At 44.4% G+C, this 21,208-nt stretch overlaps 1 protein-coding gene across 4 annotated transcripts in view; it reads left to right on the top strand.

Moving 5' to 3' along the window:
• TMEM177 (transmembrane protein 177) overlaps positions 1 to 21,208 on the top strand; it is a 45,776-nt gene that overhangs the window by 8,720 nt on the left and 15,848 nt on the right. For 2 of the 4 annotated variants that reach the window (XM_071435222.1, XM_071435225.1), the window contains 3 exons: positions 893 to 989; positions 4,366 to 4,667; positions 6,451 to 6,526. The gene's annotated coding sequence lies outside the window, so the exon portion shown is untranslated. The remainder of the gene's footprint in view (positions 1 to 892; positions 990 to 4,365; positions 4,668 to 6,450; positions 6,527 to 21,208) is intronic. The other 2 variants (XM_071435223.1, XM_071435224.1) reach the window with 2 other exon arrangements.

Below are 21,208 nucleotides of genomic sequence, written 5' to 3' on the forward strand. Positions count from 1 at the left end.
TATGTCATTAAAATATAATCCACAAGGGACAACAAACATGCCCACAGCTGGCAGGCTCAGACCCGTCTCTGCGGCGAGCGTGTCGGGAGAGAAGCGCGAGGATCAGCATCACACAGCCCGTGTGTGTGGGGAGCTGATGGGAGGAGGGGAGGCCTCTGTTCCCAGGCATATGTTTTTAAAAGAGAAAATATGCCTGTGAATTCTGATTATGCCTGTGTTAGTACATTTTGATCCATGGTGGTTTGAGATTAAAAGCGATTTATGGTGTTGCTAAGTCTCAGCAGTCTATATTTCACTGAGCCATTGCAGTGCAATCAAAACAGTGCCTCTACCAGTGCTGGATTGTGCCAGTGAGTCCTAATTGCCTGAAAGATAATGGTGTCATTAAAGTCTCTTGCCTCTGTGAGCCTTGTACTCCCCGACAGAAAAGATGCTTTTATTGTTGGTTTCAAAGGAGCCCTCAGTCACTGCTAAAGCACATTGTCCATTCAGAGGTACTGGGAGGCTCCATTCTGTAGCTCCTTTATTTCTCAACTTCTCCCTTCATAAGCAGTGGGCAGGCAAGAGCAATGGAGAGAAATGCAGAAAAAAATATTGACTTTTCAACAAGCAACACAAAATATAAATCAGATATGATTCAGTTAGACATCATAAGGGAAAGAATTGTCTAAGATCTTGCACTGGTTTAGGCTTCTAGCAACAGAAATGGAGAATGCTTATGTATAAGGAGACACACTCCACAAAAAATGCCTACTTCACCAATAATTTTCAAGTCAGTAGTCATTTTGACAGAAAAGCTATGACCAGCTTCTTTATTCATACAAGAGGCATGTGGCCTTGCAATTACACCTTAACTCATGGCCATTCTTCTTTCTGGACAATTTCAATTAAGAAATGACCTCTCCATAAAACATTCAGTTCTGCTACAAGATTTATTCCTGTCTTCATCTGGCAACATCTTCCTGAAAACCAGACAGACACTTATGCAGGTAAATTTATCACTTGTCTATTTATGGGTGTGAGTTTTCTTAAACAGAAGAAGGTTTTGCTATTATTATTTGCCTGTACTCTGAATCTTGTTATTTCTTGTGCTTTGAGAATCACCTTTCTGTTTGCTTTGCACAATGCCCTGCTCACTCATGGAGCCTGTCTTCACTGGCTCAGCAATACCAGACCACATACATATGACAGTGACATGCAGAGGAGCCTATAACAAGAGTTTTCTGTATTTGTGCCATCCAAAACTGAACAGAGATGTATTTAATCCCTAAGACCACAGCAGTGTCAGGACATGTCGTGTCTGCTGAGTACAGCAAGAAGCTTGGTTTGCACAGGGGCTGTAGTCCACCCAACCTGCTATCCTCATAAAATCCTTGCAGTTAAATTTACACTCAGCTACCCTTAACAGACTTAGGGAAGGCCATTATAACATAATCCAGAGTGCTCACCAAGGCATGCATTACACAAAAAATGCTTGGCATTGCTGCTGCAGGGCACTTTCAAGCAGAGAAGAGCCTCCACAAATCAGCACTCAGATAATTTTCCCTTCATACTTTCCTTCTCCTGGTCGGCCTTTCTCCTAGCTGTTGCTTTTACTCCTCCAGCTGTTATCTTTCCATCTTCTATCCATGTTATCCATCATGGTGGGTATAAGAGCCTTTCTTCGTCGCATCACATTTCCGGAGTACTTTGGAGTATTCTGTTGTAGTTTTGCCAGATTCTCCATTTGTTGAAGACTTACTGGCATTTAATGTTTTTTTTCTTTGCTGAAGCCTTTTGAATGTTGTATCTAAACTGCAGTTTTGCTCAGGGCTGTGCCTGTAAGGTGGCACCAGAGCAGGGGCTTTTTCTGAAGGCAGGAGGGGTCTCAGCTGGATGAGTTAGAGGAGCCTTTCACATGGAGGGCAGTAATTACACAGAAGAACTTAATGCTTCTTGCCTGAAATGTAAGTGGCAGAGGGCGAGTGTTTAAACCTCAAAACCAAATTTGGAGACTCCTCCTCTTCATACAATGCAGCAGCCTGGAAAGGGCCAAAGTGGTCATTGATAACCACACCAGAAAGCCCAGGGCAGCAGCGTGGGCAGCTCTCCCCAGCCTCTCAAATCCATTTGCGCACACCAGGCCCTGCCAGGGACTTGCTCTGATGCCCAAACCCTGGAAAATGTGAGCTCAGATCTTCATCTAGTGTATTGAAAATAGACAGAGTTTTACTTGTTTTTACAAAGAACCAGAGCACGAACAGCAGTAAACCCATGAGCCTTTTGCCTTAATCCCATTTCAGACACAAAAAAGAAACTCCTGCCTGACAGCCACAGCCTCTCTGGGAAAAGTCAGCTCTTCCTATGTTTCCCTAACTATATTTACTCTGCCATGTGCTGTCATCCTCCAATTCTCCTTGAGTGTCACTTGAAGAAAAAAATCTGTAGTGAATTATAATGACAATACATTGAAGATGGCTTACAGCAGAGAATGGCACTTCATAGCAGCAACTGTGACAAATCTGGGTTGGGAGAGAACATTGTGCATGTCCCAGAGATTAGAGCTTTTAAAATAAAAACCTCATTCGTGTTCCCTGGGGCTTTTTAATGAATTGCCACATGCAACAATGCCTTAAACGAATCATTGGTGATTATCCATCTGACTGTGGCTCAGTGATTACAGAATAAAAAAACAGGCAGCATCCTGAAAACTCTAAACCTACTTGAAGAGGTCTACTGATGCTAAGGATAGTCCTATTTAAAAGGCAAAGAAGTAGAGGTCACCAAAGGAGCAAACACCTTTAGAGAGGTGGGACGTCTTACTGTGGTTAACATTTCTCAGCAAGACAAAACTCCCACATCTGAGCCATGGACCAGTTGCACCACACACAGAATGAGGGCAATAAGTGCCAGTCAGATCCCAGGATGATTCAGACACCTGACTATATGAAACCCATGTTTTGCACTTCTGGCCAGAGCTAGAACAAGGCCAGGAGCAGCAGTACGGCTGGTGTGACCCAGAGGGAAGCGGTTCTTAGAGCACGAGGATGCAGTCCAGTGAGGGTTACAGGTCTTACATCAAGGACAATGGACGTCCTGTCCCATCCAGATATCTGCTTAAACACATCAACACTATGGCTTTTCCCTCTTGGACAGATATGCTGGTCACAGCATTTAACTCTGTGTTTGGCTTAGGGGTGCAGGGGAAGAGTCTAAACTACCACGGCTCCCTCTGCAGTTGCTGGGTGAGATGAGCTCCTCTCCTTTGTAACGCAGGCTGCCCTGTAGATCATGCTGCAGCAAAGTCTACCACTCTCCAGGGAATGTACAGGGGCTCTGGAGACTATAACCCAAAATGCCTCAGCTTGGGCTGTGCAAATACACACCACAGCACCAAGTAGCAGTGGAGACTTCCAGCTCCCTTTTCCATCTTTAACCACTTTTCCAATGCCTGTGCACTGGCACTCTGGGACTCTCCCAGTGCTCCACAGTCTGTACTGCCCTAACCACTCCTTTGGGTCCAGAAGCATGTTTTAAAGCATCCCAAACTTGATTGCTCTGAATAGCCTCTGCACATACAGAAGGAGGCTGATGCATCCCAATGCACTGGGCTTGCTGCTCATGGAACACAGTGTCCCTCTGCCTTTCCCAGGATGTCCGGATGCCCAGCAGCCTGCCTGGCACATTCCCAGATATCCACTAGCTCACTGCCTGTGCCACTGTGGAGCTGGCAGGTCCCCACACTTCCTCGACGTTCGCCCCGCATTCATTTTCTGTTGCTCCTGGGCTTGGCAGCTTCCAGGGTAAATCTGGGTCAACATCTTTCCATAGGATTTCTGTTCCCTTCCTGCCATGGCTGGCAGAAGGGGATGTGCCAGGACAGTACTGAAGAGCCATTGACTGATGAGGAAGGACAGGCAGGGAATGAGGGTTTTTTGGTTTAACTATGTCAAAGCTGTGCACAAACACAGACCCACAGGCATTGCAAGCAAATGTCAGTAACAATCAGAGGCTGATGTACAAAAATCTCTTGTTGTCTCCAAAAATTGCACAGATTCATTTGAATCCAGTGGGAAATTCAGTGTTTGCTTTTTTACTGTGAATAATAGCTATTCAGGTTTTCAAAATTTTAAGCCTTTATTCCTAATATATGTAACAAAGTAAGTTTAAAACCTTAGACCACTTCAACTCTGAATGCTGGGAAACCCACAGGAAAAAACAGTCTCAGCCCTATTTCTGTGCAGGAGGATCAGTATGAGTAAAAGCTCCTGTTAGTTCTCTCATGCTTTGCTCTTAGTAATTGGTTGATATTTTAGGAATGGAATAATCTGTGGAAGTTGCTTTCTGTAGCATGTGCTGCTAACCCTTTTTTTTTTTTTCTGTCAGAAAATCCTTTTGAAATTAGACCCAACTCCTGGAATCAACCCAGACACTGCTTTTCAAGCCAGAAGCATATGTATAAGCATCATCAATCATGCCACTGACTCTTATCACTACTCTACATTCACTTTCTACCTGGTTTGAATTCCTAATTGGCCCTGCTGAGCAACTTAGAGCCCTGAAGAAAGTGGTGGAAGGGAGGTGGGAGAGAATGTGACTTTCCAGCTGGGACTGGGAGGGTTTTCTGCAAATTACACTGATAAAGTCTGTTTCCTGGGGAAAATAGACAAGAAGCAGTTGGCAACAGGGTGAGTAAAAGTTGGATGCAATGGGGTATGATGTACAAAAGTGTGTACAACTGGCTCAATTATCATCTGAGCAGTTGGCCTGGCAGCTGCTTATATCATGTGTTTCAGGCTCGTGTACTGCAACGCAAGCACACGAGGAGTCACTTGGACAGGAACAGGGTAGATAATTCAGGAGACAAGGCTGGGTTTCTGATTTAAGTACAGGAGAAGTTCTGGAAAAGGCAGGTGATTTCCTGTGCCACCTAGAGCAGGATTTCTCTTTCTCTCCCTAGGAAAACACTGAAGTTCTCCCCACCCTCTAGCTGTCATTTACAGAAATCTCTTTCTCACAGTAAGCTTGTCCCAAGCTGCCTAAAACCATGCAAATTGGGTGGGAGCAGCCTCAGGGACTGGTGACCCAGGACATGCTGATGGCTCTGGCCTGTGCCAGGGCTGCCTCCTCAGGCAGGGATGGTGGGTCTCAGGTACAGCTCACCCAAACAGGGACTGGGGCTACCTCTCCATCTCAGGTGCAGAGTAAGCACCAATAGTGTGCACACAGAGCAGTTATTGCATTTGCCCCCCCTGCTGTCCCCCACCCTCTTCCCATTAAGCAGTCACACATGCTGCTGAAAGCCAGGGCAGCTGTATTCATCTATCAAAGCCTGTCAGCTTGAGAGCATAGGCTCTTCCCATTAATTAAGCAAATGTAATGTGATTAGCTAAGGCTGTAAATGTTTCTAGGCCCATTTAGGAAGCTACAAAACACTGAGCATCACCATCTCTTGTTTGCATGTGCTCGTGCTATGTGGGATGCTCCTCTGGGGCTGAGACTTAAGCTTTAAAATTTTTGTGTGTGAGAAAAAATAGGGAGGTGTAAGAGAAAGCACAAAAAATGGGTCATGTAGTTCTAAAACTGCTGTTTGAATCTGAAGAAGAAATTAGTTTCTGCACTTTTAAAAGACTTGCCTACTTTTTTTTTAATGGATGCAACAATAACTGCTGGAAGCTGAATTTTTGGTGAGAATCTATATAGCTCATTTAAGTTTTCTACTTGCTTTGATGAAAAATATATATTACTTAGCAGCTAAGTATCTAAACTGGGGTGCTTTAGGCTGTCAACCTGAAAGCAAATGGAACAGCCAGTGGGAAGTTGCACACAGAATAAGAAAATTCTTGAAGGAAATTTGAGCGTTATGAACTAGAGCTACTTAGGGATTTAAAGCTGAAGTGGGATGCCTAAATCTAATACTGTGATACTGAATGCAGCCCTTGCCAGACTTTCAGTGTGTGTGAACTCCAAAGGCTTAAAGCTCTCCAGATGTTTACAGTCATTTTGATCTCTGGGTCTCAAAAGTGCTCCCACCCCATCCAGGCTGAGCTGCTCAGGAATGTCATGTGAATCTGCAGCTCTTTGGGATCCAGAAATTTAGCATTTCTTTCCCCAGTTCCTTGCACAGGCCTAGCCTGGCAGGTATGCACTAAGAATACCTCAGACAAAGGGGGGCAGCTTAGACCACTCTTGAGCTCCTACAAGGACTTCCTAGAGGCTGCATCCACACATGGACCACAGCAAGGGAAGCCCAGTGCCTGATGTTTCACCATCTGTGGGTTCTGTGCCAGCTCTTGAGATCAAAGTCTTGGCACATCACATACTTTCATGTGGATGTTAAAAAGCCCTCAGGACTCAAATCATGAGAGTCATTTCCTGAAGCTGAATTCATTTAAATGAACCATTCCATCAGACACTGACATCCTCTCTAAAATCTCTTATATTGATCCAAATTCCCAACTTTGTTTCCAGAAATCTTTGTTTCCAGCGTGGGTGAAGAAGAAGCTACCATCATGGCAGGCAAGGCAAGAACAGGGATGAATGCCTGGTAAGTTCTTTTCCAGCAAGGCAAAAAGCTTTAGGGAGCCTGGGATAAGAAGGTGCTCCCTGCAATCCTTATCTCACTGCTCTCACAAACATCCTGGGGGACAAAGGGAGGAAAATGCTCCTTGAAATCACTTTAAAGCTTTCCCTGAAACGGGGCAGCACAGCAAAGAGCTGCTGCTCTCAGCAGTCAGGGCCAACAGAGAGCACATGGAGGAGTTTCATCAGTGGCACCTCAGAGCCTGGTGCTTTCTGAGGGATTGTTTCTTTGACTGCCCCAGCCTCTTCCCAGGGAACATTTCTAACTGCTGAGGTAGAAATGGAAGGGGGAAGAGAAAGCTGTTGCTCCAATTATCCTCTCATCTAGATGAATGTGTGATTAGACGTGAGGTTTGCCCTTATGGGGGGTCTGTGGTGCTTGAGACCAGACTGGGCTCAAGCCCAATCCCTGTCAAGAGCTGTTTGTGCAGCTGGGGCCACAGACACACCTGGGCCTTTCTCTTACAACACATAGCTGCAGTTGCTAGAAAGGCAGCAGCAATGCCACATTTTGTGTAGTTTCCTAATGTTGGGATCAGCAAGAAGCAGGATTCAGAGGAGATTCAAAGACCTCTCATCAAGACAGTGCCTTGCTTATAGGAGTTTTTGAGTGGAGAAATTTCCCATCTCTCTTGGATCAAAAGCAGGGAAAAGGACTACCAGGCTTATATGGCCAAGGAGCACTTAGAGAATAGGACAATGCTGGAGTTTCATGTTTTGGGCCTTCACCTGGCTGTTAGCATAACTGAGAGTAAACAGATCTATTGAAATACGGCAGCATCTCCTGGCAAATCCTTTTAATGCTGTTAGACCCAGGCTATCAAAGGTGATTCCAGTGAGTGTAAGACACCAAAATATCTCCTCTGACTTATTAGCTTTCAAAGAAAAACAGGTTATCAGTCTGATTTCTGGGGATGTGTTAGCACTGGAAGCAACACGGAGAAACCTAAGTGGCATTTGGACAAGGTACCCTTGGGTTCCCAGGCCTGGTAAAAACCATGGAAGCCTAACAAATGGGATGTTGTGAAACTCTACTAGGTGTCACTCTCCTTCTTCAGGCAAGATCCCCTGGAGTCTTATAATGCCCTTAAAAATCAGTGGTGCTTAGATGGCTGAATGCTTTCAGAAATCTGGCCTCCACCTTTCTCAGAAACGGGAAATTTTCCCTATGATTTATGCTATTGAGGTGTAGCCTCTGACAATAATAGTAGAAACCTAATTTTACTCAGAGGACTCAAAGAGCCTTTTTCATACCTCAGTTTGAGGTTGGCATTCAGTTAATGTTGATGTAATGTCTTTTTTAAAAAGACTGTAATTAAATTTACCGACACAGTCACCAAAGAGCCATTTATAAATTGTATATATAGCCGCAATTCAGCATCTGTTGTGACTATTTCATTGGGTTAGTCCTAACATCACAAGCTAATAATACTAGAAACAGGGCTATGGATAATTCACAAAGGACACTGCACTCAGTATATAGCTAACAGTGATTAAGTAGTCTGTGCTCTCAGAAGAAAGATAAGGGCCAAAAAGAATAGGTCCCTCGATAATATCAGGTAATTCTTTTATATGGTCCTTCATGACACAGGCATAAATCACAATAAAACCCATCTGCAGATCTAAGGGGTGAAATCATAAATCCTGCTTTATAAATGAAACCTGCACATCTGATAGTGTACATTGCTCCAGATTTACAGCAGCTGTAAATGATGTACAAAGGTTCACAAACCCATTTGCACTCCCTGGCTGAGGAGAAGGGAGGTGAGATTTTACTGGGAAGGAGAATATATTGGAAGATGCAATGAGAGGGACCATATGGGTGTGTGTGTGCAAGTGAGAAATGTGTCTTTTACACAGACTCGATTTTACATTTGAGACTCCCTCCTCTGTCCCCAGTTTCTGTAAATTCATGGTGCTGTGTTATGCCTTCCCATTCACTCCAGGTCTGACAGGGTAAATGCAGGTGATGGGGCCAAAGGCTCAGCATTTGCTGCTCACTGGAACAAACTGGGCTCAAATAAAACCTTTCATGCTGGCCAGCAGCCTGTGCCTTTTTTTCAGGCTGCAGCTTTGCCTGAAGCAGGTGATACCCAAGTGATCATTTAAGCAAGTGCAGGGTGATGATGATCCAGCACCTTTCCTGGTCATGGCCCATCTTCTGGACAAAGCTGGCCAGCTTGTCCAGCTGCTCCTTCTCCTCTGGGCACTGCAGGCTGCATCTCCCTGGCAGCTCCACCTTCCTCTGACCACAGAGCTGCCTCTCATGGGCAGCACCGAGCCCCCTTGGGGCCACTCCCCACTGCACCCACAACATGAAACATCTCTGGGGCTGCTCCCAGGATGGCAGGTTTGGGATTTTGGCTTGCCCAGCTCCTTGTGTTGCCGTAGCTCTCCCATGACTGCATTTTGCAGGGTGTGTACTTGTCTTTTCTATTGGCAGCACAAGACATTATTTGCCTGGTGCTCTTCTGTGGTTTGACAATGCTGAGCACAGGGTAGAGGCTGACTGGGCACATTTTCTCACCTGTGAAATGTTGTTATTTGGATTCCCTCTCTTTCACACTGATGCCTCTGCAGGGGCTAACAAGGGTTAAAGTATCTGTGCCAGCACTTCCCTCACACTCTGCTCCAGCTCAGACAGTTAAACCAAGGCATGGTCCAAAATGTGTGACTGATTCTTTCATTTTCATTGCTGGGACTGGGGCCTTGGAAATGCCCTGGGTTTCCTATAACATTTGCATTTCACATTCATTAGGATATTTTCCCAATGGCACTCTCGGAGTTTGGCTTCATATACCCAAAGAAAGATGGCCTTCCTCACACAGGCTTTTGCCACAAAAGTCTTCTCTAACCTTCATTTTTAGCACTTTACTGTGAAGTTCCAGTAAACTCTGCAGCCAAGGTTAGTGTAATCCAGCAGTGCTAACTTCTCTCCCTGTTTTGGTATTGCTGCCATCCCAAATTTACATTTCTAAATAATTGGGCCCAGCAGTGTTGCTTCTTTCAGAGCAGTTGGAGGTCCAAGGTGCGAGCTCTCTGTGTTTCCAAGTTTCATCTGTGTAAAGTTCAGCACCTCCTGAACAATCAAATACGTTCCTGTGTTTTCCTGTGAAATGCCTCAGGGAATGAATGTAACCAAAATGTCAGTCTGAGGAAGAAGTGTCTCCCAAAGAGCAAATAGTGCATGTAGAAATATGGACTCTGTTTCTCTAGGGGCACCTGCCAGAGATCAGACAATGCATATAAAGCTATTTGCTACCTGTCAGCTCCCCAGAAATCTTTCTTTTGAAGCTAGTAAAGACCACTTTATTTTATTACAGATTTCTTTTTTTTTTTCTTTCATACATAAATATAACATTCTAGCTTTTTAACATAGCTTCCTAGGACAACTGTATCCATGCAGTCCCTCTGTGGTCTGCTGTGGTAATCTGAATTTCTTGTCCATATAAACATGTATGGCAGACAAATGGAGGCTTCCAAGAGAAGTTTCCATAAGCTCAATGTAGAAATCTATGGCTGGAGAGAGATGATAAAGTTATTAATGCCTCTACTGAGGGAAAATTGAGGGCCATCCCTCTGCTTGCTGATGGCTGATTGCCCAGTGTAGCTTCAGATCAGCCAAATCCCGTAATGCCTTTTGACAAGGCAAGAGGAAAAATACATGATGGAGGGCAAGGAGGCAGCTGGGAAGTTGGCTTAGAAGACATATCATGAAGTGAAAGACAAGGACAAAAGAGAAAAAGGAGAGAAAAACATGGGGAAAATACCACAGAGAGGTGTGAGGAGCAAGGTGTGCTCTTTGGGATGTCCCAGGGAGCAGCAACAAAGAGATGGACTATTGCAGGGGGCAGTGCAGGAGCATGGACCACAAACTGCCAGTGGGTTTGCTTCTTGTGGAAGACTTATTTCAGTGGTGGTGGACCTGTGTTTCCATTGCCTCATTAGCCTCTACCTGGCCTCAAAGCCTAAAAGCAAGCAATGTGCCAGGTGCTTTTAGGCAAACTCTTTCTGAAATCCTATCTGTGGCTCCTGGAAGGCATTCCTGAGTGCTACCAGGGCTTCTCAGACCCCTCTCCCCTGCTGTGAGCACCTGCTTGATATATGAAAAAGGTTGTGAAAATGATGGTAGTGTTTTCTTCATTCAGAAGGTTTATAATATATTTGTCACCTTTTCATACTGCCTTATCTCTCTTCCTTCATTCAGAAGGTTTATAATATATTTGTCACCTTTTCATACTGCCTTATCTCTCTTCCTTGTTGCTGTAGTGTCCATAACTTGGCCCTTTGTCCAAGTCAGCTGAAAGCTATTGGAATTGTCAAGCAATTCAGAACCAATTACTGATACACACAAAGCTGCTTTCCCACTGCTGTCTTCATCAGTTTTGCTGACATTTGCAGCTAATGAGGACAGAACAACAGAGGGTCTAAATCAGTTGTCTTCCATATTTCCAGAGTTTAAAATACAGGAGAGCTATTAACTGCCCCTTTGTCCCACTTTAATGATTATTTTATTTTATTTCACTTTATTTTGTTTTATTTTTTTAGCAAGCACTCCAAATGGCTCGCCCTAGGCCAGCAGTTGTGGTCAGGGCTTACCTTACTGCCTGGGGCAGCAAGGCCAGTGGGGTGGCTCTGAGGAGTTAAGTCTCAGTGATATTTCTAGTAGATGTTTGTCGTGGTTCCTCGGGGCTAAAGGACGCAGGAGAAGTGCCCTGTGTTTTAGAAAACGTGAGGAGCACGAAGGGGCCTCCCCAGCTAACAGAGCTGGCACAGGGCAGGTCCTGGTTGCGTGCCCGGGAGCGGCGCTGCTCCAGGTCGCTGCCAGGGACTGTTTGTGTGAGCTGCAGCTTGAAGTTGGCCGAGGGGAGCTCTAGGCAAAGCTCTTTTGTTTAGGTGCTGGCTCAAGGTTCTGCTTGGACCAGAGCTGAGGAAAGAGCTTTAACCCCTCCAGCAGCCCACCAGCTACAGCCAAGAGGAATCACCAGTGGTCTTCTGGGCTATAAAGCAGGGGGGAGGTGGGCTCTGTGACCCTGAGGGAGCTGTTAATTCCCAGGGGTGCTCATCTGAACTGCTCTTGCCAGAAATCCAGAGGATAGGATGTGTTGTGCTTTAAGGGCCTCTTACTATTGAAACTTGAAGAGCAGTGCTTCTTGTTTGTCAGTGCAGCAGGGATAACTCAGCTTGCACCTCTTGGGACTTTTTCACATGAACATTAAGTACATGGTTTAGGACTTCCTCACCTCTCCTTCCATCCACACACAGTTTGCTGGAGGGAGCAGCTGCTCATGTCCCCCAGACAGCAAAGGACATTTGAAAGTGAGTTCTGTTACAGTTTCAGATATTAACAGATCTTTAAAGTGCACGTTTAATGCTGCTAACCCACTTCAAAGAGAAGCAGTACCTTCTAACCATCCTCCTCCATAACATCTGAAAGCTTTCCTAAATTCTTATTTCCCCTGAAAATTTGTTCACAGCCTTATAGACGTGTTGAGCATCTTAACCCTCCTGGATTTTCAGGGTGTCCCATCTCAAGAACTCAGCTGCCTGATTTCAACAGCCAGACCTGTTCCTTGTCTCTGTGCTCTGCTTTGATGGATCTGCTCAGCTTGTCCCTGACTGTTTGGATACTGTGGTTCTTCCTAATATTAGGAGCTGGCCAGGATGGGAGCACTGGACCTGACAGCTGTGGGCACTGTGGCCATGAAGGAGCAAACAAAGGCTTTTCTGTCTTGGGGGCTGTCAGTCTCCAGGCAGGGAAAGGATCACTTGCTGTTCCCTTCCCCTCCTGTTCCCTAAATGAATACAATACCCCATTTTAAACGTGCAAAACTTACCTTCCCCCACTTCAACTGAGCATCTGGGAGCTTAAAACGGACTCCACTAGTAAATAAAAAAGAAGCAGCTCGATTGGTTTTATAGCAGTAAAAGGGGGTTAATCACTAAAACGGCTTCTTCTGCTGCCATGGTTCAGATGAATGTGTTTAGCACAGCAAGCAGCCAGGGCACGCATTATGGCTCGTTCTGCAGCAGAGGAGGAGAGCTGCTCAGCCCATCAGCCCTCCGGGGCACAGCCTGCTGCCTGTGAGCACGGTGGCAGACTTCCTGCTGACTGCAGTGGAGCTGAGACTGTGCTGCAAATAAATATATGTGCTTCCAAAGGGTACAAGAGAGACAGATCAAACATGAGAGAGCTTTTCTGGTATCTAGTATGATCTTTTCCCTCTATTTCCTCCACGGATTTCCACAGCATTAAAGCTTCACTAAAAAGAAAGTGATTTAAAAATTGCATTTACCTAGAGCCTGTGACGATATGCAGCCATGTTGCCACATAAAATTCATGTGTATTCTCAGCTCCTATTGGAAAAAAGCTATCTGGGCTTCAGTTGTGGCATCTGTAGCACCTGGGCACAGTGATATCCACTCTGACTCTGCATGTGCAAGCCCTAGATCGAAAGCACCAGCAACTGGTAGCCAGTACCAGCTGACTGTTTGCAGCCTAGAGCCAAAGATAATTCAGGATAATTTTGTTAGTCTGGATGCAGGACTTGGAATATGTTAAATGAGTGGCTGTAGTCTGTATTTGTTCACACAGCAGCTGGAGCAGGGAATGTGAAGCCAAGGAGGGAAATGGGTATCACCTTCCAGGCAGGAGGGGAAATGCATGAAGGCTCAGTGTAACCTTTGGAGTCTAGAGTTTGGCTAAAACTTTAGGGGGGAACCTTTGAAATATAAAACATGAGGGGTTTTTATGTCCAACTTGTTGTTGGCATAAGGTAAAGCTGTTGGTAAATTATTGGTAACCAAATTTTGAAAGTATTGTATTCCATTAGCACACTGCTAGAAACTCTTCAAAAGCAGTTTTATGGGGTAGGGAGAAAAATGCAAGATAGATTTCCATTTCCTGAGTGAATAACTACAACAACTCCTCCAGAACAAATACTTGCATAGATGGCTAAAGGATTTGATTTCTGACATTTCATGTGCAGCAGTGGCATTCACTCCTGCACAGCAGACTCACTGTTCATAAACACAGCAGAAACTCATCATGTTTTGGTACTTATTGGCTTTGGTACTGGCTTTTTGCTGTGATGTTATTTATCCATTTTTCTGGCAAACTCTCACCTAAAACCCATTAAGATGCAAGATACCATTAACGTGTGACTCTCATCTCTTGTCAGTTCACCAGGAGACAGCCACCACAGCCCCTTTCCTACAGCATGCTGCTCATTTGAGAGGCTTTCCAACTAACCCTGGGGATCTCACCAAATCTGCACAGGTGGCTGTCAGACAGCCACACCACCCTCCCCTTCTTCACAGAAAGCAGTAAATGAAATCTCTACTTATTGACTGTAGCAGACAAGCCATTTCAGGTGCATGTGGAAGACAAAAGCCATTTGGTGGGTTTTCACTTCAGCAAAAAACTCTCACACCAGCTGCAACCCTCAGCTCTGCTCCCAAGCCCTGCACAAGCCTTCCCTCATCCCCTCCTCTCACAGTGCCAGTGCTGAGCAGGGAGATGCTGTGTGTATCTGCTCTCAGAGCAGCTCTCTAGGCTGGTGGGAACTGACAGATGGTTGCTCTGAGATATTTCCAAAAGAGGGAAAAAACAGGAGCCTCTCAACCCACTGCAAGTCCCTTGTTCTGGCTGCATTGGTAAGGCAACGTGCTTAAACGAACCAGGGGAAGCAAATTAAGTAAGGGGAAGGGTTAGGTTAAAGTAGGTCTCAAATCAGAGTCCTCAAGGCAAATTTTTGTGTAATCTAAGTTTCCATTCTCTTCCCCAATTGCTCAGCCGTTGCCCAATTTATGAGGGGAGCAGACCCAAGCAAATGATAATCAGAAAAATCTTGGGAACTTTTCCAGGAATCAGTGTTTCTCTTTTAGCCATGGCATTCAGATTTCTTATTTCTTCATTTGCCGTTTGGTTGAAAGGAGTAAGCATGTCCCAGCAACAGGCACTGAAATGGGAAGGCCTTGTGTCTGTGCTTGAATTCCTCACTGTTTCTTGCAGAAGGCTGCTGACACTGCTGGATGCCCAGGGGCTCTGTCAGAGCTGTCAGGGGCTCTGTCACAGCTGCTCTCACTCAGGGCTGGTGCTGCTGCTTTGTGGTGAGGCACCCTTACCCTGCCCCACTGCTGCTGCTTCCCTCTTCTCTGTGCTGTGGCTTTTCCACACATCCAAGGCTTCCCCAGTTTGTCTCTTCCCAACACTTTCCCTGGCCTCAGGTTAACCCCTGCACTGCCAGGATCCCTAGATTGCTGATGAAGGAGGAACTTTAGAGATTCCACGTCCCTACTGAGTGCTTTGCCTTCCAGTAGGTCTCAACTAATTTGAAGTGGATATGGAGCTATTATAACCCAAAAAAAGGCTGTTAGTGGGGAAGGGGAGTTGAAGGACAAAATACCAAAACACTGTGCCTTTGTAGCCCTGGGAAATACAGAGATGTCACAACTCTTTGGGAACAGTATTATGCCACTGACAAAAGCTATTTCAGCTTCTCCTTCTTATTTTTTAATGATATTAAATAGCATTCACTCTCTCTCCTCGGGGCACATTCTGGATAATTCGTATTTCACTGTAAACCAAAAGCGTTTCCACTAATCTCAGCAAAGACTGACTCAGTGGAAAGTAGGATTTTTAACCAGATAATTAGGGCATGAAAAACAGGGTGGTTGTCAGGCTTCAAAATTTTTCTCCAATATCTTTGCAATAATCTTTCTGCAAAGATGAACATGCAACAAAGGAACCTGCTTTAATAATTAACTCAACCCTCCCCTACATAAAAACTATGCTGATATCTAAATTAAACAACCAAAAGTCACTCTTAGAATGGCTACTTTGTTACACTGATATTTGTGATGATGAAAACATGGTCAATTTCAACACCTTGCAGCGCTCCTCATTGGCAGAGATTTGATGATGCCTTTTATAACTGACAATACAAAACACCAGACTGCTCAGTTTTTAGCCATGTTACCATTTGAAAGCAGTCTTATGCAACAACCCTGTCACCCACATCCTTCTTCTCCCAGTCCTATCACTGTCAGCTATATCACCCAAATTTAAAACAACTGATAGGGGAGGAAAATAGAATCTGAAATGTTATGCAGTGCCCACATATTTCATTAAATAAGGGTAGAAGACAAATGCTATTAAGGACTCAGCTTGCTGCACAGGGTGAAGGGAAGGCTGGGATGGAGATGACCCTTCCTAGATCTAGGAGGTTCCATGTTGGAACTCCGCCTGTACATGAACCCTCAGGAACAACATGTCTGTGGACTCATTGCTCAGGCTTTGATGTCTCTGTGCATGGCTTTCTTCCCACCCCATTTAACATTTTAGTTGAGAAGGCATCTTCCTAATGTGGGCTATAATCTCTGTTATTTCCACAGATCACTGATGGGACCACCAACAAGCGAGTGAGTACATCTGGGTTTCTGTTCCTCCACTTTCCTCCCCTGTCAGCAGTAGCAACTCTTTCCTCCTTTTCCTACCCCAGAGAAGCATAAACACCATGAACATTGTGAGCAACCCTCATTTACCACCTCTGTTCACTCCAATCCCAAATGTGTTTCTATGCTTACAACAGAAATACTCCAAACACTCTTTCAGTGCAGGTCCCCGCCTACAAGACAAAGACTCTGAACAAGTGTGTGCATCCTTGCACAGACCATGTTGTCCATGCATTTGCTATGGGCCTTTGGGGACCTGTCCTTTATAGAGCAAGTGCATTTTATATGATGCTTACACACCAGCACTTCACACTTCCTCCCCCACAGCCCCACATTAGTTTGCTCAGGTTGGTAATTCACCATTGCTTTGACATCTGGCACTCCAGTCAAAGCAGGATCTCACTTACTGAGGCTGCAAGGCAAGCACATCTCTGTTTCCCTACAGCTTTGTCACCTTATCATGTTTCACAGCAGAAAGTTCATTGCTGCCCCCATGACAAGGCTCTTCTGCTACTGAGGAAATGGTTTCCCATCAGGACTGCTCTGGCAGCAAAGCCTGTCCAAGAAGTTTGTCTGAGTTCAAGCTCCCACCTACAGGTGCTTCACCCCATTCAGGTGTGCTAAGCTAACTTTTTCCTGTAGTTATGCCCTCAAACGTTTTTTCTAAGTGGATTTGCTTCTGGGAAACTGTAATGTAGCATGTCACAGAGATTCAACTACTCTTGCCAAGCAAGTAAGATTTCCTCTTACACTATGCTTATAAAATACTAATGCACACACAGTGAAGCCTGGACTTCAAAAATAATTACCACCACAAAAAAAAAAAAAAAAAAAAGGCAATTTGGTATAATTTTGTATGTTTTGGATGGAAGAAAGGCTGATCAAACTTCTATTAAATTAGGGTTTACTCCTATGTTGCTACTAAATTAGGGTTTATTCCCATGCTTCCTACTCTACAATAAAGTATATTAATTTCCAGACCAGAATGTGCACATAGGAACTTACTCTGCCAAGCACAGAATGAATCAGAGGGAAATGAGAGGATCTAAGGACTCAGCTCAACTTTTCCCACTGTGCCCATTCACAGCTGCATTCAGTGGCACTAAGTCACAAGACAGATGTCCATCAGCCCTTCCACACATGACCCTGCCCCAGGAGCTCTGTGGTCAATGCCCCCAAACAAGACAAATCCTTCACAGAAGTACAAGAAAGTCAGTGCAGGAATGAGGGCACAGGTAAAGCAATTCTGTGTCTGAAATGTGATTTGTTGGGATCTGTCATCTCTTTTGTTGGAAATGAAATAATTATTTCAGCAATAACTGCTCTATCACACTATATATATATATATATATATATATATTAAAAAAACTAACAAAAACCAAAATCTTGAAATTATATAAGAAAAACAAAGCTAGAAAAATTTTAAACTTCCACCATTACCAGCCTCTCTTGGGATCTAGCTGATTTTATTTCCATCATCTTCCCCAACCATGCTATGTATTATTTCAGTCAATTTGATGTTGGGCAGTGTGGTTTCCTACCATTTAGGAGCAGGCTCTTATATTTGCTTTATAATTGTCAGTTGTCACTCTGTGTTTTTCCTGCTATCTGCTGCTTATGCTTTGGATTTCTTTCCCTCTCTTTGTTCCCAAATGCTGCAACTACAAACCAGATATCTGTAAACTTACAGCCATTCCTTCATTTACAGGGCAGGCACCAACACATCTCTGAGATCTGTCTGCAAGCATCCAAGCAAAAATCAATTCCAGACACACTGTATCAATTTCAGCACTATGTAGGAACTGGCAGAGTTTAAATCTCTTAGCTTTGTACATCTTGAATCAACTCTGCCTTTCCCTTGCATAGATACAAAGGCAGAATAATCTTCCTAACTTTGAGGGAGTTTAATTCAAGAGTACATCTGTCTAAAGAAATTAAATAGATGTGTTTCTCCCAATTAATACATTTTCTGAGGAAGGGGGAAGATGCAATCACTTCATTTTGACACTTCTAGTGACCATCAGCTAATTTTACCTTAGTCCCACATTCTCTGAAGGAATCACAATGGAATAAAAGCTTAATCTTGTTCTCATTCAAGTCAATAAAAATTTCCCATTGGTTTAAATTAGAGCATGAGTGATCCTGAAATATGAGTCAGAATTGCACAACTCAATTTTCATTGGGCTAGGCCTAAAGAATCTCCTTTAAACCACATACTCACTCAAGTTCCTCATGTGCAAAAATACTGGTTTACCAAATGAGTCCCCAAACCCTGACTCACTGAATTCCCACTGCAGTACTGTAAATATTACCTAGGGATTTAGAGATTTGTTCTTTCACCTTATAGCACCATCACTTTTTTCCTTCCCCAAGTCTTCTCCTCTGCAAGCCCCTACACTTTGCCCTGTGCCTTTATAGAAACAGCAAAAGCAATAAACTTTTGTTTCCCTCTACAAACATTATGAAGCTGCTTAATTATTAAAATGACTGTGTTGTTTCACTGGAGGGAAAAAGTCAAGCTCTGCATGTTCTAATTGTTTGTTTTCTTCTCAGTTTCCTTGGCATAGGTTTATTTTTTTTATAAAAGCTTAAGCAAACATTTCTTCAGGCTCAGAAATCAAAAAGTTCCTGGTGAATTAAACCAGTTGAGACTCACCAACCTGAATCTTTCCATGCAGACATGATGAGGGGAGGTGATTCCATTTTATGGTAAGATGTCTGCAGGACATCGATGAATCTCTGGAAGTGAAAGAATATTGTTGGCCTTTCAAACCCCAAGACTTACAGTCTAAAGCCTTCTTGAATCTGTAGCTGAGCTACAGACAGTGTATTGCAGAGAGGGTTTTCTAGTCAAGATGTAGCTGATGCTGTAATAAACTGTGGTTCACGAGATCTTTGTGGCTGCCAGGCCCTTGCCTGGGCCATCCAGCACAGCAGCAGCTGTGCAGAGAGGCTGTGCAGGCACAGCTTGCCACAGCACTCCTCACAGCAGTGACACAGGACATGGCTCCTGTCTGGAGAGACAGCTTCCTGTCAAAGAGCTCAGGCCCTAACTCTTGCCCCACATCACTCCTGCCCATGCTGGGAGCTGCCTGCAGGAGCTGCAGGCAGGAGAGAGCTCTCACTTCCCTCTCTTTATGAAAATTGTCATCACTAAGGTTTAAGCTCCCTTTCTCTTTTCCTTTTCAAGGCCCCTCAGGCTCAGCTCCAGCAGATGGGCAGCACAAACGTGGTGATTCCAGCATAGCTGAAGCCAGCATATGCAGGGGATTTGAGTGTGCTTCATGGATCCAGTCCAAATGTCAGCCAGCCTGGGAGGGGTTCCAGCCACAAATGAGTTCAGGACAAATGGCCAAAGTCTTTTTTCAGCCTGGAGAAAGTTGGCTTTGTGAAACATGCCCAGTGAAACCTGCACATATGGTAGCTTTAGCTGCAGAAGACTTCATGTGCATAATCCGCCTTCCCGCACTTCTGTCGCTGACAGCTGGGAGGTCACTATAATTATCCTGAATTTGGATGCTGAGCAGCACTCAGCACTTGTCTGTTTAGGGGAAGAGAGAAAATCTGTTTGCAAACGGCTTGTAGCTTAATGCCTTCAAAATGTGCCTGCCCCTTCTCCTTTATAAGGACTGTGCACTGGGAGATCAAGCAGAGGATTAATGGAGTGGGTACTCATCCACTGGAGGTTTTGTTAAAGCTGAGTCACAAAACCCGATTAGTCGTTGGGATGTCCAGGCAGGATTAATTTGGGATTGGAAATAGGCTGGTAAAGAAATGCTGGGTGTGTTTCTCCTCCTCCTCCTCTGTCAGTGCTGTGAGAAGATTTCGTGCGTGTGGGATGTGGTGTGATCAAGTGGCTAGTCCATGAGGGAGGTTCTCAGCAGCAAGTGGAATAAGACATGTTACTCTCTAAGCTGCAAGGAAAAACAGAAGGAAGGTCACTTTGTTCTCTCTTTGCAATATTTACCTGCTATTTTATCAGAACTGCAGAATCCTTCTCTATTAAAAAATTATCTGTACTCTTATCTTAGACTCTTGATGAAGCTGGGCAATTTTTAATCAGAGAGAGATACACTTAAGAGGTTATACAGTTTCTCAAACTTTTTTCATGACAGCTAAGTCCTGTTCAGTTTTTTATCAAGTAACACCCAAAAGATACTTAAAGAAGCCCAGAAGGATCCAAATTTAAGGCCAAGAAGACAGCAGAACTGTCCTGACCTTCCCTACTAGAAAGAGAGCACATCCTGTGTGCACTACTCAGGTTATAGCAATGCAAATTTTTCAGGATCAAGAATCTTTTGGGATGGTGGCAATCAGAGTGGGATGTGCACAGTGTGCACTTCCAAGTACATTCCTCAAAACCACATTTTTGTGTCAGTCCTTCCCTTGGAGGGCAGTAGGCTGGAGGACCTAAGAGGATGGACATGACAGGTCAGAAGCACCGTGGTGTTCCACAAGCAACTCCCAGAGTGGCAATTTGTAGAAGAACCTCCTGTACCTGGGACTTTCTCCAAATAACAATTAGACTTTCCAGGAAAGTACACACAAAAGCGTGATGTCGTGACTTCTGAGAACACAGCACTCTCTGCTTCAGAATTTGTCCTTAAAATGTACAGTGCCTTCAAACAAAGAGAACTGGGGCTTCTGTGTTTAACTCTGCTCCTACGCATAGTTACTCAATGTTCTTCAAAGTGGATGACATTACCTGCTCTCAGCTATGCAGGTGTACTGTGCAAGCAAGGAACTGTAACACAGAGCAGCAGGATGGCATCAGAAGGAGGGGTCTTTCATTTTTGACTTATTCGTGACCCATACAGCTAATTTAAATTATTTGTATAATTCTGTTTAGACAGAATGTGTTGATGTTTTGCTCTCTTAAACCCAGAGGGCATTTTTAGGTGATCTAATATGCTATTCCAATGCTTTCAATACTAGTTCTTGAATGAACTCTCTGATCACAGAATCATCAAATGGTTTGGGTTGAAAGAGACCTTAAAGATCATCTCTTTCCAACCCCTCCATCTTCTAGTAGACCAGGCTGCTCAGAGCCCACATCCAACCTGGCCTTGAAAACTTCTAGGGATGGGGCATCCACAGCTTCTCTGGGCAACCTGTGCCAGTGCCTCACCACCCTCACAGTGAAGAATTTCTTACTTATATCTAATCTAAACCTGTGCATTTGTCTGTCAAA

This window comes from Agelaius tricolor, unplaced genomic scaffold (assembly GCF_023055355.1).
Source record: "Agelaius tricolor isolate 1412-34295 unplaced genomic scaffold, bAgeTri1.0.p SCAF_10, whole genome shotgun sequence".
Classification (NCBI taxonomy): Eukaryota; Metazoa; Chordata; class Aves; order Passeriformes; family Icteridae; genus Agelaius; species Agelaius tricolor.